Source organism: Monodon monoceros, unplaced genomic scaffold (genome assembly GCF_005190385.1).
Source record: "Monodon monoceros isolate NGI ecotype Baffin Bay Population unplaced genomic scaffold, NGI_Narwhal_1 Super_Scaffold_8, whole genome shotgun sequence".
Classification (NCBI taxonomy): domain Eukaryota; kingdom Metazoa; phylum Chordata; class Mammalia; order Artiodactyla; family Monodontidae; genus Monodon; species Monodon monoceros.
In genome coordinates, this window is record NW_021703785.1 from 23,425,927 (window position 1) to 23,430,412 (window position 4,486).

The following is a 4,486-nucleotide window of genomic DNA, read 5'->3' on the forward strand; positions in this document are numbered from 1 at the left end:
AAGACATTTGCAGTGAAGAGCAGAGAGCTTTGCTAGTTGAAATGATTTAAGTCTTCCACAGATGCATAGATCTGTTTTGTCTTTTCTTTAGAACATGGAATAATTTAGTGAAAATTCTTCAATCACCTGAAATGTACGCTTTGACAGTGGGGGATATATGGCTGTAACATGCCTTTCTCCACCCAAGAAAATTTATAAATATATTCTACTATTGTCCAGTTCAGAAAGATCTATATTTTGAGAATCCTTATCAATATTTTAGCCCATCTCTGGGGAAACCATTAATGTTTTACAGCTCTTAAATATCATTATATTTTATAATTTAAAATATTTTGTGAATTAAAAAAACAAAATAATCCTGCACAAATGTGCTCAAATAGGTAAACAGATGATTTGGAGTGATGCAAATTCTTATGAGCAATTAAGTAATTAAATACTAAAAAACAAGAGAGATACAAAGGAAAGTAGAATACAAAAAATACACAAAGCTAAAAAAAAATTTTGCTAAAAATCATATCCTAGTTAGACTGGTATGGTTGAATCAATAGCAGCAATAAAAACAATCAGATCTCTTCCAAACCAATCAAATAATGCTTAATATATTTAGAAGGAGCCAAGAAGAAGGATCGTTCTGCATAACCATGTTTTTGTGACAGAGCTTTCTCCACTAACGGCTAGCTCTAAACACTTAAGCAGTGAAATTTTTTTTTTTTTTTTTTCGATACAAGGGCCTCTCACTGCTGTGGCCTCTCCTGCCGCGGGGCACAGGCTCCGGACACGCAGGCTCAGCGGCCATGGCTCACGGGCCCAGCCGCTCTGCGGCATGTGGGATCTTCCCAGACCGGGGCATGAACCCGTGTCCCCTGCATCGGCAGGCGGACTCTCAACCACTGCGCCACCAGGGAAGCCCAAGAAGTGAAATTTTTAAGAATGCTACTTTACAGTCTGATAGACTGTTCAAATTCTGGCCTATATAAAATGAGGGTATAAATATATTAATTGTTGCTTACATGAGAGTTAAGTAATGTGCCTTAAAATGTCTATAGCGAAGTTATTGACATAAAGTAACAACTTGTCTGAGGCTCAAATATACTCCTGAAATTATTTCTATTGCTGATATTCCTACTCCTCACTATTTAATCCCTCATGGATTCAAGACATTGCATAACATTCCATGGGTTATTAGTGGTGCTCCTTTTCTTTGATAAAACACTCCCAAGACACGATACTATTACTAGAATGAACTAGATAACAATTAGAAAATTGTCCATTTCCTGTTTATTTCCATGTGCCACATAAATTTAAAATATTTAGGAATTTCTACATGAAAATTGAATTAAAAGCATTCATCAAAGAAACTGAAGAGTGAAAGTTGTTTTCATAAGGCTTATCCCAAGATTACAATTTTTGATAAAAGTTACCCCCATAGATGCAATTTGGGGAGTTTAGAAATACATGATTGATCTTTATGTGCAATATGGGAAATATATTTTAAAAAATGACTGGAAACCTAGAGAGTTAAACGCAAAGATTTTTTTCCTTGAAAATTACAGAAAGTTTCTCTTTTCTAGTCTGTGAAGATATTTAAACTCTATTTTATTTTTTCAATTTTTTTTGCCTCCCAACATGTGGCTTCACAGTATGCTTGTTAGAGTAGAAAGATGTCTTTGATAAATATTTTTAGGGGTGTGAGAGGAGAGTCTTTAATTAAGAACCAAATACAAACAGCCTGCCTGTCAATATTTAAGGCGTACTATACAGAAGAGCACATAATTAGGTCCCTAGAGAACAGGAAGCATTATGCCATTCTTTTCCAGGACATTATATTCTAATTTTTTCTGTCCACTTTCAATATTTTTATTACTTTGCACTGTAGAGCACTGAACTTTTAACATTTTCACATCTGTTTAAACCTTTGCCTTTTGCCTTTTCCTTCTTCATTCCAAGTGTCCCCCTTGAACAAATTTATAATCCTCTCCAGTTAGTAAATTAAGAACTCTTATCTAGTTTTCTGGATTAAAGGGAAAGCTGATGAGCCTCAGCATAAAATAGTCATACATTTTTCCTTACAATTCTTGGTCACATTGAATATGGTTCAACAGTACAAATCTTTGTTAAAGTAAGGTGAACATCATATGCCCAAAATGAAGCAATTCTCCTTTAAAGCCGTTTATATTAGGAATTCAAAAAGCTGAGGCATACAGGATGAAATTATTAGTTAATTGGTGTATTTTAAAACCAGTGAGTTTTTTACAATCGTAAGGGTGGGTTTCCCTGGTGGCACAGTGGTTAAGAATCTGTCTGCCAATGCAGGAGACACGGGTTCGATTCCTGGTCCGGGAAGATCCCACATGCTGCAGAGCAACTAAGCCCGTGAGCCACAACTACTGAGCCTGTGCTCTAGAGCCTGCAAGCCACAACTACTGAGCACACATACCACAACTACTGAAGGCTGCACGCTTAGAGCCTGTGCTCCACAACAAGTGAAGCCATCGCAATGAGAAGCCCGCGTACCGCAACAAGGAGTAGCCCTGCTCGCTGCAACTAGAGAAACCCCGCGTGCAGCAACAATGACCCAACACAGCCAGAAATAAATTAATTTAAAAAAAAAAGATTTACAATAAAATTGCAAGGGTGTCGTTGCCAAAATAATGCTTGAAAATATTATTGTTTCAGGGAACAACACTATAAATGCTGATGACCGAGGCCTGCAACTCCTTGAACCATTACTCTAAGACAGCTGTTGCTAGTTCAGCAAAGCATTCAAAGTATGTTTCTATTAGTCCAATTCCACATTTGCTTCCATCATATAATTGTGGATACTGGATACGATAACTCTTCTGTGATTAAACACATTTCTGTGATGAGAACATAAAATCAAAAGCCATCAAGGGTCTGTCTAATACATACATGAAGAATAAGCCACTTTGTGCTCATCTTCCACATCTGTGTTACTTTCCATTATCCCCCAAATGTCTAGTGTATTTACTATGACAGCCATTGTCGTGAGATGGAAAATAAAATTGATCCAGAAAACTTCTATTCGTGAGATGGAAAATAAAATTTTCCATAAATAAAATCCAGAAATTTTTCCAAAAATAAAATCCAGAAAACTTCTATTTAAATACATGGTAGAAATTTGCTTCCCATTTTTTTAGTTGAGAAATCCAATGAGCTTTCTTCTTTCTAATCTTTTTGAACTCTGTATAGTATTCCTTCCAGAAATAATTCTACTTCCAGCAAATAATTTTCCTCTTTCCCTTTCTCTCTTTTTCCCTCTCAGTATCTCTCTGTTATTTGGCTAATGAACCTCTCAGACCCTACCTGCCTGTTTTCTTCTTTCAACCTAATTATTTGAGTTCTGTGTATGGTTGAGTCCTACGACTATTTTATTACTATATCTTATGTCAACATCTCACTTTCCCACACAGTTGACTTTTACCTCAGTGCATCTCACTTCCTAACTTCCATCATCATCCTTAGAATATCTCCTAAATTTTATCTCCATAAGGAGATAAAATACTTTCTTTTAAAGGTTATGCCCTGCCCCCTGCCCTCCTCTTTGAAACCACTGACTGGAAGTAATGCAGCTGAGAAGATGTGAATAACCCATTCTTCCACTATTACCTCCATACACATATGCTACTTGATGCAAGTTCAACTTTTCCTCCCTTAGCTCTTTCTAGAGGAATTGCTCAGTGCTGTCATCCTGATAAATGCTGGTTATTGCCGGTCATTTATAGATTTAAGAATGGGATTTACAAAGAGTACTTCATTGCAGCCAAGCACTCTTATTGTCATAAAATTAAGTAATGGTTTTGAAACAGGAGGGCAGGGGGCAGGGCACAACCTTTAAAAGAATGACATAGCCATAGGACATGACATAAATGGTTAGAACCTACTAAGTCCAAGATGTCAGATGAGACTTCCACTAGACATTGAGCCTCAGTATACCCTCACTGTAACATATCAGCATGCTAGATGACACACTCACAGGTGCCATGAAAGTTCCAATGCTGACCATAAAATGTCAACAAATTGGCAGTGGCCCAATTCTTGGAAATCCCCACCTATTCCCCAAAATAGCTAGAATACTCCTCCCACTCATTAGCCTATGAAATTAACCACCCCTATAAAAACTGACAACCCCAAACCTGGTGCCTCTCTTGCCTTCTGAGATGGCCCACACTCTGTCTGTGGAGTGTGTTTCTCTCTAAATAAATCCACTTCTTACCCATCACTTTGTCTCTGACTGAGTTCTTTCTGTGATGAGACATCAAGAACCTGAGCTTCATTAAGTCCTGAGACCAGCTGTGTGATCTCAGTTAAAAGAACGTGGGTTCAAGTCCCAATCTGAGTTGCATGGTTTTATCTTGACATAGGCACTGTTGTTGAAGTATATCAGCACTTTCTTCCCTTGATATTTTTGCTTCTAGTTCTTCCACAGCCATATCATTTCTTGGTCACCAAAAAGCACCTTTTTCTC